The sequence below is a fragment of the Hippopotamus amphibius genome, chromosome 6 (genome assembly GCF_030028045.1).
Source record: "Hippopotamus amphibius kiboko isolate mHipAmp2 chromosome 6, mHipAmp2.hap2, whole genome shotgun sequence".
Lineage (NCBI taxonomy): Eukaryota > Metazoa > Chordata > Mammalia > Artiodactyla > Hippopotamidae > Hippopotamus > Hippopotamus amphibius.
This window is the reverse complement of record NC_080191.1, coordinates 86,990,042-87,002,132: the sequence shown is the minus strand read 5'-3', so window position 1 is coordinate 87,002,132 and position 12,091 is coordinate 86,990,042.

The window sequence follows — 12,091 nt, the reverse complement described above, 5'->3', positions numbered from 1 at the left end:
TGGCTTTGACTTGCATTTCTCTGATGATTAGTGATGTTGAGCATCTTTTCATGTGTTTGTTGGCCATCTCTACGTCTTCTTTGGAGAAATGTCTACTTAGGTCTTCTGCCCATTTGTGGATTGGGTTATTTGCTTTTTTAGTATTAAGCTTCATGAGCTGCTTGTATATTTTGGAGGTTAATCCTTTGTCCGTTGTTTTGTAGGCAACTATTTTTTCCCATTCTGAGGGCTGCCTTCTAGTCTTGTTTATGGTTTCTTTCACTGTGCAAAAGTTTTTAAGTTTCATGAGGTCCCATTTGTTTATTCTTGATTTTATTTCCATGATTCTAGGAGGTGGGTCCAAAAGGATCTTGCTTTGCTGTATGTCATAGAGTGTTCTGCCTATGTTTTCCTCTAGGAGTTTGATAGTGTCTGGCCTTCCATGTAGGTCTTTAATCCATTTGGAGTTTATTTTTGTGTATGGTGTTAGGAAGTGTTCTAATTTCATTCTTTTACATATAGCTGTCCAATTTTCCCAGCGCCACTTATTGAAGAGGCTGTCTTTTTTCCATTGAATATTCGTGCCTCCTTTGTCAAAGATAAAGTGCCCATATGTGTTTGGGCTTACTTCTGAGTTCTCTATTCTATTCCATTGATCTTCCTTTCAATTTTTGTGCCAGTACCATACTGTCTTGATCACTATGGCCTTGTAGTATAGTTTGAAGTCAGGAAGCCTGATTCCACTAACTCCATTTTTCCTTCTCAAGATTGCTTTGGCGATTTGGGGTCTTTTGCGTTTCCATACAAATCGTAAGATTTCTTGCTCTAGTTCTGTGAAGAATGCCATTGGTAATTTGATAGGGATGGCATTGAATCTGTAGATTGCTTTGGGTAGTACAGTCATTTTCACGATGTTGATTCTTCCATTCCAGGAACATGGTATATCCCTCCATCTGTTTGTGTCATCTTTGATTTCTTTCATCAATGTCTTAAAGTTCTCTGCATACAGATCTTTTGCCTCCTTAGGCAGGTTTATTCCTAGGTGTGTTATTCTTTTTGTTGCGTTGGTGAATGGGAGTGTTTCCTTAATTTCTCTTTCTGCTCTTCCATTGTTAATGTATAGGAATGCAAGAGATTTCTGTGCCTTAGTTTTGTATCCTGTTACTTTACTAAACTCATCAATTAGTGCTAGCAGTTTTCTGGTAGAGTCTTTAGAGTTTTCTAAATATAATATCATGTCATCTGCAAAGAGTGACAATTTTACTTCTACTTTTCCAATTTGGATTCTTTTTATTTCTTTTTCTTCTCTGATTGCTGTGGCTAAAACTCCCAAAGCTATGTTGAATAATAATGGTGAGAGTGGACACCCTTGTCTTGTTCCTGTTCTTAGAGGGGATTCTTCCGGTTTTTCCCCATTGAGAACGATGTTGGCTTTTGGTTTCTCATATATGGCTTTTAATATGTTGAGGTAATTCCCTTCTATGCCCATTTTTGGAGAGCTTTTATCATAAATGGATGTTGAACTTTGTCAAAAGCTTTTTCTGCATCTATTGAGATGATCATATGGTTTTTAGCCTTCAATTTGTTGATCTGATGTATCACATTGACTGAATTGCGTATATTGAAGAATCCTTGCATCCCAGGGATAAACCCCACTTGATCATGATGTATGACTTTTTTAATGTGCTGTTGGAGTCTGTTAGCTAGTATTTTGTTGAGGATTTTTGCATCTATATTCATCAGTGATATTGGTCTGGAATTTCCTTTTTTTGTGACATCTTTGCCTGGTTTTGGTAACAAAGTGATGGTGGCCTCGTAGAATGAGTTTGGGAGCATTCTGCCTTCTGCAATATTTTGGAAGAGTTAGAGAAAGATAGGTATTAGCTCTTCTCTAAATGTTTGATAGAATTCGCCTGTGAACCCATCTAGTCCTGGGCTTTTGTGTGTTGGGAGATTAATAATCACTGCCTCAATTTCCGTACATGTGATTGGTCTGTTCATGGTTTCTATTTCTTCCTGGTTCAGTCTTGGAAGATTGTATTTTTCTAAGAATGTATCCATTTCTTCCAGGTTATCCAATTGATTGGCATATAGTTGCTTGTAGTAGTCTCTCATGATGTTTTGTATTTCTGAGGTGTCCGTTGTTACTTCTCCTTTTTCATTTCTAATTCTGTGGATTTGAATCTTTTCCCTATTTTTCTTGATGAGTCTGGCTAATGGTTTATCAATCTTGTTAATCTTCTCAAAGAACCAGCTTTTAGTTTTATTAATTTTTGCTATGGCTTCCTTCCTTTCTTTTTCATTTATTTCTGCTCTGATCTTTATGATTTCTTTCCTTCTCCTCACTTTGGGGTTTCTTTGTTCTTCTTTTTCTAATTGTTTTAGGTGTAAGGTTATGTTGTTTATTCAATAATTTTCTTGTTTCTTAAGGTAGGACTGTATTGCTATAAACTTCCCTCTTACAACTGCTTTTGCAGCATCCCATAGGTTTTGGGTTGTTGTGTTTTCATTGTCATTTGTTTCTAGATATTTTTTGATTTCCTCTCTGATTTCTTTAGTGATTTCTTGGTTGTTTAACAGTGAATTGTTTAGCCTCCATGTGTTTGTCTTTTTTGCAGTTTTTGTCCTGTAATTGATATCTAGTCTCATGGCTTTGTTGTCTGAGAAGATGCTTGATATGATTTCACTTTTCTTGAATTTGCCAAGGTTTGATTTGTGACCCAAGATGTGATCTATCCTGGAAAATGTTCCATGTGCACTTGAGAAGAAAGTGTATTCTGTCACTTTTGGATGGAATTTCCTATAAATATCAATTAAGTGGAGATGGTCTAATGTGTCATTTAAAGCTTGTGTGTCTTTATTTATTTTCTGTGTGGATGATCTGTCCATTGATGTAAGTGGGGTGTTCAAGTCTCCCACTATTATTGTGTTACTGTTGATGTCCCATTTTATAGCTGTTAGCATTTGCCTTATGTACTGAGGTGCTCCTATGTTGGGGGCATAGATATTTACCATTGTGATATGTTCTTCCTGAATGGATCCCTTGATCATTATGTAGTGTCCTTCCTTGTCTCTTTTAATAGTCTTTACTTTCAAGTCTAATTTGTCTGAGTATCGCGACTCCAGCTTTCTTTTGACTTCCATTTGCATGGAATATCTTTTCCATCACTTTACTTTCAGTCTGTATGCATCCCTTGGTCTGAAGTGCGTTTCTTTTAGGCAGCATATAGAAGGGTCTTGTTTATGTATCTATTCAGCCAGTCTGTGTCTTTTGGTTGGAACATTTAATCCATTTACATTTAAGGTGATTATTGACATGTGTGTTCCAATTACCATTTTCTTAATTGTTTTGGGGTTGTATTTGTAGATGTTTTCCTTTTCTTGTGTTTCCTACTTAGAGAAGTTCCTTTAGCACTTGTTGTAAGGCTGGTTTGGTGGTGCTGAATTCCCTTAACTTTTGCTTGTCTGGAAAGCTTTTGATGTCTCCCTCAAATCTGAATGAGATTCTTGCTGGGTAGAGTATTCTTGTCTGTAGGGTTCTTTCTTTCAGGACTTTCAGTTATCCTGCCATTCCCTTCTGGCCTGCAGAGTTTCTGTAGAAAGGTCAGCTGTTATCCTGATGGGTTTCCCCTTATATGTTATTTGTTGCTTTTCTCTTGCTGCTTTTAATATTTTTTCTTTGTGTTTAACTGTCATTAATTTGATTAATATGTACCTCAGTGTATTTCTCCTTGGGTTTATTCTGTATGGGACTCTCTGTGCTTCTTGGACTTGGTTCATTATTTCCTTTCCCATGTTGGGGAAGTTTTCCACTCTAACCTCTTCAAATATTTTCTCAGACATTTTCTTGTTTTCTTCTTCTTTGGGGATGCCTATAATTCTAATGTTGATGTGCTTAATGTTATCCCTGAGGTCTCTGAGACTGTCTTCTATTCTTTTTATTCTTTTTTCTTTTTCCTGCTCAGTGGCAGTTATTTCCCCCATTCTATCTTCCAACTCACTTATTCGTTCTTCTGCCTCAGTCATTCTGCTGGTTATAGCATCTAGAGTATTTTTAATTTGTTATTTTGTTATCTATTGCTTTTTGTTTTTCTGAGTTCTTATGAACTGTTTCTTGTACTTTCTCTATTTTGTTTTCAAGATTTTGTATCATTTTTACTGTCATCACTCTGAATTCTTTTTCATGAATTTTTGCTATTTCCTCCTCATTTCATTGGTCTTGTGGGTTTTTCTCTGGCTCCTTTGCCTGAATGGTGTTCCGTTGTTTCCTCATGGTTGTCCAGACTTTTGGGGTTGCTTGTCCTGGCGATAGAGGTGTTTATAGAAGACTGTCCAAGCCTCAGACTAATGTTAATATTTCTGTTTCTTTAGAGTCTCAGCTGTAAGTGTCCTTCTACTTGCCTTAGGTTTTTTTGCATTATTATGTGGCCAGCAGAGCTTCTTTTATTGTTTGTCTGTAAGCCTCTGTGTGTGGGGAGGGAGAGGGTACAATGGTGGCTCCTTCCCCTGAGAGTGACTGAGCAGTGGCCTACTGTTGTTTCAGTAGGGCTTGGAGGTGCCTGTTGCAGAGGGACACGGGTGGCTCAGGTGTAAACAGAAAGTCTCAGAGTTGGCCCTCTCTTGGGTTTTGTTTTGTTTTTTCTCTGCAGCCTCCATGCTGCCGGTGTTTCAAGGGGTTTTAATCCAGCCCTGCCCAAGTGCCTGAGTGTACTTGTTATCCCTGAGCACCATAGGTGGCCCACAAGGCGTCTCTCCACTGCCTGTTGCAGAGGCACCGAAAGAGAGAGAGAGGCTATGCATGCGGCTCCTCCCCACCACCTGTGAGCCTGCAGCTTCCAGCCACCATCATGGCCAGGCAGCTCGCAGGGGCGGGCACTCCTCACCACCAACCTCTTCCCTTCTGTCCTCTCGGTCCGTCACCTTACTGGCAACAATGTTTCTCACCTTGAACCAGCTCTCTGGTTCCCACACTCCCACTCCTGGACCCTCTGTTCAGCTGTGGATCGACGTCTGCGTCCGGGAACGCTGAGCTGTGGTGCGGACCCTCCATATGTTTCTCACTCCCTCCTGTCTGCCACAGATCTGCCGCTTCACCCTCTTTGAGCCATCATAGATGCTTCCCTACCAGTTATGTCGGGCTCCTTGTGGTCCTTTCTGGTGTCCAAGGCCGTCTGCTGATGTTCAGCTGGTTCTCTGTGGGAATTACTGCGTCCTTCCATGCATTCCCAATGCAACTGTGGAGAGGGATGCATTCCCCATCCCTCTACTTTGCCGCCATCTTTTTCTCCCCACTAGCTAAATTTTTAACCAATTATTAAAATCACTCAGTCTAAGACATGGGAGAAGTCAGGCTGCACTGTAAGAAATATTGAGGGCAGGACAAGGAACCAGAAAGATCCCCCATTCCCACTCCCATGGTGGTTCATAGGCATGAAACCTAACTCTTTCCTTGGACCTTTTCTTCACATAAAGCAAAAACCCTAAGATGTTGGGGTAGGGGTAGTAAACCAGGATCCTAAGTTCCCTTATTTTGGAGGGATTGGTAGAAGCAAAGCCATCTGTCACTTGGCAAGGAAGAGGAAAGACTTTCAGCCCCAAGGCTCTGCAGTCCTTCAGAAGAAAGACTGGATACCACTGAGAAAGGTACAAGAAACTGTCTTATCACCAATCCCCCTAAAGGTACCATATAGTATTTTGCTTCCTCAAGTATGGGGGTTAAAGGTATGCTGAGAAAGTTCAACCCCTAAGGCTTAGGGTCTAAGACAGAAGCCAGACCAGGAAAACCAAGTACCTCCTTGACCTCATCATAAGTCCAATGCCGAATAGTAAGCAAAAGCACTCTGCTGGGATATAGGCAGAATCTAAAGTGAGAATGTCACCCCTGGGTGGAAACATACATAGATTGACAAGAATTGTAGGTCAAACAAGAATAATGAGAAAAACATAGCCACATCCAATGCCTATAAGATCCATAGAGTAGCAGCAGTCACTCACTAAACATAGCTGAAGCCAGAGCATACCCTAAGTTAATTCTATCAACAAGAAAACCCAAACCTTGTTTAGCTACTTATTAGATTGATCAACATCCCTTATTAATAATAACCTGCCAAGAGAAAATGTGTGCCTATTAAAATAATATTTATCTTAATTTTGACTAATGTGCCAAATATCCAGCTTTCACTCAAAAATCATGAGACAACCCAAGAGAGCCAGGTGACAAGAAGGTAGAGTAGTCCACATAATAATACCTGCAGATGCCCCAGAAGTTAAAACCACCATAGACAGAATTTAAAGTAACTTTGGTTAATACGTCAAGAGATCTAATCAAAAAAGTGGACAACTATGCAATGTGAATACACCTATGTAAACACCATTCTAATCAAAATATGGAATATTACCAGCATCTTGTAAATATTTCTCATACTTTCTTCTAGTCAATATCCTTTCAAAAGCCATGACTATTGGTTTATATTATCATTGATACCATAGTTTGTTTTTAGGCTGTTTTTGCAATTTATTATGCAATATACATATTACTCAATAAATATATTATGCAATATTTTGCATCTGGCTCCTTTTGCTTAAATATTACTGGTGACATTCATTCTTTTTTTTTTTTTTTGGATTTAGCAATAGTTTCTTCTTTTTCTTTGTTATTTGGAGAGAAGAAGATACAGGTGAGAGAGCTGGGCAGAATGGCAAATCGTGGACATTTCTAAGGTTTCTATTGCATAAAATGGATGGTATCATGGACACTAACTGAGAACTCAGGGCAGGGGCTAGCCATTCATATAGTCAGTGGAAAAAAAAAATAAATCTCAGGTGCCTTTAATACAACCAAATACAAATTGAAAATCCATTATGTGAAATTATTGTAGCCAAATTTGTTTTGACATGCAGACTTTTAAAATATTTTGGGCACAAAATAAGACTCTTTCACTTTTTCATATTTTAAGCTCTTGAAACAGTAGATAAAATATTTAGAAAATGAAGTGTTTTCTACCTACCCACCAAATGACAATACCTCAGTATAATTTATGTGCTGGAAATTGACACTGCAATTTCTGGCATAATACAATAAAATAAACCTTTGCAGTAAGAATGTTTGGATTGAATATAGGGAATAAGAAAACAAACATAGATTAAGGTGCAGCAGAACATACATTTTATAAGGGAAGTAAGGAAGTAGAAACAAGAGAAGACAAATGATAATTTGTCTAATTCTAGGGAAAAGGTATTTCATGAATTCTGATTTTATGGAGAAAACATCAGGAGAGAATTGGTTGTGTTTGTCAGGGATCTTCAGAGAAACAGAAAAAAAAATAGGCTATTAGGATATATAGGATATGCATATATATCCTATTGAGAGAGAGAGAGAGATTTGAGGAATTGACACATGTAATTGTGGAGCCTACAACTTACGGTTCAAGTTCAAGAGCTGTCTGCTGGAGAATTCCTTCATGCTTAAAAAAGGTCAGTCTTTCTGACTTACTTCACTATGTATGACAGATTGTAGTTCTATCTACCTCATTACATATAGCTCCATCTCATCCCTTTTTATAGCTGAGTAATATTCCATTGTATATATATGCCACATCTTCTGTATCCATTCATTTGTTGATGGGCATTTAGGTTGCTTCCATGTCCTGGCTATTGTAAATAGTGCTGCAATAAACATTATGGTACATGTTTCTTTTGGGATTATGGTTTTCTTTGGATATATGCCCAGGAGTGGGATTACTGGATCATATGGTAGTTCTATGTGTAGTTTTTTAAGGAACCTCCAAATTGTTTTCCATAGTGGCTGTACCAACTTACATTCCCACCAACAGTGCAGGAGAGTTCCCTTTTCTCCACAACCTCTCCAACATTTGTTGTTTCCAGACTTTGTGATGATGGCCATTCTGATTGGTGTGATGCTAACTCACATATACGGAATCTAAAAATGGTACTGATGAACTCAGTGACAAGAATAAGGATGCAGATACAGAGAATGGACTGGAGAACTCGAGGTATGGGAGGGGGCGGGAGGTGAAGGGGAAGCTGAGACGAAGCGAGAGAGTAGCACAGACATATATATACTACCAACTGTAAAATAGTCAGTGGGAAGTTGTTGTATAGCAAAGGGAGTCCAGCTCGAGGATGGAGGATGCCTTGGAGGACTGGGGCAGGGAGGGTGGCGGGGACTCGAGGGGGGGGAGTCAAGGAAGGGAGGGAATATGGGGATATGTGTATAAAAACAGATGATTAAACCTGATGTATCCCCCCCAAAAAATAAAATAAAATAAAATAAAATAAAGCAGTTACTGGTGGAAGGCAGTAGAATAGGTATGGAAAACAAAAGGAGAGATTCTCCTGAGGCTAGGACTTGGGGGATAATTGGGAGTTTGTAGAAAAGGAAAAAAGAAATGGGAGAGTACTTGCTGTGAATGAACAAAATTGAGAGAGGAGGTGGGGAAAGGGAATTTTAAGAAATGTATGTTATAAATGGAATACTACTTTGGTGATTTCAATAAAGCTATAATTAGTTTTTTTTTTTTTTTTTTTTTTTTAAAGGTCAGTCTTTTGTTCTATTCAGGTCTTCAACTGATTGGATGAGGCTCACACACATTTTGGAGGGCAGTGTGTTTTACTCAAAGTCCACTAGCTTAAACGTTAATCTCATTCAAATACCCCCTTACAGAAACATCCAGAAGAATATTTGGCCACATATCTGGGTTTCAAGGCCCAGAAAAGTTGACATATAAAAGTAAGCATAAAAAAAAAAAAAAAAAAAAGTAAGCATTGCCCAATGCAGGGGGCACAGGTTTGATGCCTGGTTGGGGAATTAAGATCCCACATGCTGCAGGTCACAGCCAGGGGAAGAAAAAAAAAAAAAAAAAGAATTAACCATTACAATGGTTACATTGATAAATGTTTAAAAAAATCCAAATTGCACAACAACTAAAACTCTTCTAATTGGATTTAATAACTTTTATTTACTGGTTAAATATACTAACTCATCTAAACATAAAAATACACAGATTTTATTTAATCACTTCAAATCCACCTTGATAGTTTCTCACTCCTTTCTCCTCTTCTCTGAGGAACTATACTCTCTTGACATTCATTAGAGTCTGCATCTCTATCATTCTTTGATTTGATTAATGGCATTCTGAATCACTCAGGGAGAGCATCTGAGTTCTGCATCATATAATCAATAAGTTATTAAGTTAAAATCTTACCTCCATGTTATTTCTCATATTTATTTATATTCTCCTCTTCATTTTTAATTGACAGTAATTTTTTCCCTATGGGATCATATTATTTACTAACCCAGAGTATGGGAGTAGCATAATAAACAACCCACCTACCCTATCTTCACTTTGCAATCTGTTTTTATATAGGCTCTGGATTAAGTTCTTGTAACTGAATTCTAATCATCTTGCTTACCTGTTATGTAATTTTGCATTACTTCTTATTACTATAAGCTCCTTTGTCAGCAGCTAAGAATCTCTAAGATCTCACTACAATTAATCTATAACTCTATATACTACATAATTAAATTGGTCATGTAAATTTATTTTTCTTAATACATTTAATGTTTTATTATATAAACATTATTGCTTTTTTGAGTATTAATCCTTTATCTTGTTATGCTAAAGTTATTTAATTATTGTAAGTTATCTATAGATGTCCTTGAATTTGCTAAGGTCAGTTATATAATTCCTCAATAAGGTTAGCTTAGATTTCCTCACTTATTTTTCCCTGGTATTATAACTCTAGATATGACATGTTGAAAGATATTTAATAAAAATATTGAGTACAAATTATATTTTTCACCCTTGTCTTATAGCTCAGTTTAATGAGACTGTGTCTAGTTACCATTAATTATGCCAATGTCTGATAGATCTTATATTAGCTTGAGAAGTTCCCTTCTATTCATATTTTGAAATTATTTTTATGATAAATGTTTATCAGTTATACAAAATGTTTTTATCCCTTTAGAGATGTTATGTATCTCTTTTAATCTGTAAATACTTTTCTACTCTGCACCAAATTTTCATTGGTCTTAAGGTCTTAACATTTTCTACACCTGACACTGATTTTTGGAATTTTTTTAAAATTTATTTTGAAAAGCATGAGTGAATTTTTCTGAAGGGTTAGTGAGTTTAATTTGTTTTATTTTTCCATTAATATATTTGGCTTCACAGTAGGTAAAACAATCATGTGATTTATGAATCATAAAATGGTACTAGTCCCACATATCAACAGATACCACTGTTGTGAGTTTCTTGTGTGCACTTTATAAGTTTCTTTTTAATACTTATACAGTCAAAAAAATAACAATAGTTGAAAACTGTATCTACACAAAAACCTTCATGGATATTTATAACAGCTTTCTTAATAATTTCAAGAACTTGGAAACAACAAAGATGTCCTTTAGTAGATAAATGAATAAACAAACTATGGTACCTCCAGACAATAGAATGTTATTCAACACTATAAAAAAAATGAGCTATCAAACCATGAAAAAACATGGGAGAACATAAATACATATTAGTAAGTGAAAAAAATCAATCTGTATCACATGATTCCAAATATATGACATTATGGAAAGGGCAAACCTATGGAGACAATAGAAAGATCAGTACGTAGTTGTCAGAGGCTGAGGGAGGGAAGAGGTGAATAGTCAGAGCCCAGAGGATTTTCATGGCAGTGAAATTATTTATATGATATTATAACAATGGATATATGGATATATGTCATTATACATTTGCCAACCCATGTATACAACAACAACAGTGAACCCTAAGACAAACTATGGACTTCAGGTGATTATGATTTGTCAGTGTAGCCTCATTCTTGATAAAAAATGGTGAATGATGTTGATAAATGGGAAGGCTATGCATGTGAGGAGGCAGGGGTGCATGGAAAACCTCTGTACCTTTCTTTCAATTTTGTTGTAAACTTAAAACTTCTATAGAAATAGATCTTTTTAAAAAATGAATATGATCCCCACTTCCCCAATTTTCACACAAATAATAAAACATTATGTACATTGTTCTGAAAATTTACTTTTTTACTTAACACTATAACTTGGAGGGCTTTCTATATCGGAATATAGAAAACAGCCTCATTCTTTTTTTTTTTTGCTTTTTAGAGGCAGATGTATTTATTTATTCTTTTACTTTATATTTTGAGATTCTTGAGGATTCACATACAGTTGTAAAAAATAATTGTAGGAGACCTCATGTACTCTTAACCTAGTTTTTCTTGATATTACCATTTTAAATAATATTGTACAATATCATAAATGAGAAATTGATATTGATACAATCCATTGGATTAATTTATATTTCAACAGTTCTAAATATACTCACTTATGTGTGTGTATTTTGGGGTATATTTAGTTCCATGTAGTTTGTCACATGTAGAGATTTGTGAGATCACCACTACAGACAACATATTGAACAGCTCTGTTAATATTAGATAAAAAAAATCATTCCTGCTTTCCTTTCATTAAAGTTTGGATCATATATCTTTTTCCATTTTTTTAACTTTTATTTTTCCTAAATTATTGTATTTAAATTGAGTTTGTTAATAACAGCATATGTTTCGGTTATGGTTTTAATCTACTCTGTAAATTTTAGACCATTTATATTTATTATATTAATTGATATGTTAGTGTTTAAGATACTCATTCAATGTTTCCATTTGTTCTCTCAAATTTTAATGAGTACTTTTTCTTTTTATTGTCTTCTTATGTTTTATTTTATTGTTTGGAGTTTCATTTTGATTTATCCCATCTTAATAACTTGATAAGCAATAGATTGTATCAGAGGTGGCTTTCTAGGGCTGCCAGGGCTAAATTATAGTAATATTTAAACTTCCACTTACATCTCTTGAATGCTGGCTTCTGGAATACTTACTCTAGGGAAAATTTATTGCTGGTAGGAATGCAAATTGGTAGAGCCACTTAAGATAAATAAACATTTATCATACAACTAGAAAATTCAGATATTTATCCAGGACAAATAAAAGCATAAGTTCTCAAAAGATATATATATATATATATATATATATATATATATATATATATATGAATGTTCATAGCAGCATTTTTCATAAT